Source organism: Penaeus monodon, chromosome 31 (assembly GCF_015228065.2).
Source record: "Penaeus monodon isolate SGIC_2016 chromosome 31, NSTDA_Pmon_1, whole genome shotgun sequence".
Lineage (NCBI taxonomy): Eukaryota > Metazoa > Arthropoda > Malacostraca > Decapoda > Penaeidae > Penaeus > Penaeus monodon.
In genome coordinates, this window is record NC_051416.1 from 2,645,776 (window position 1) to 2,646,080 (window position 305).

A 305-nucleotide genomic window follows, 5' to 3' on the forward strand; every position below is an offset into this window, starting at 1 on the left:
CGAGTGCACAGGCACGATTGTACGCACGATCGCACCCCCACACAATGTTTATCAAACTCACACCCAATTTGTTTCCTACTACTAGTGACACATATGAAACCAAAATATTTTCGCTTGGCCGTTATTCAACCGTCAGGAAATCCCGAAACACAGGAAGGAAAATCCTCACGCCGCCCCATTTCTTGAAGAAATCCTTTGTTTCCGAAATGGAGGTTTTCACGACCTATTTCCGCGACTTGATCAAAGGTTCTGGTGACGAAACTCTGGGACACGAGGCACTTCTGCTCGTGAAGGAAATGCTAGTA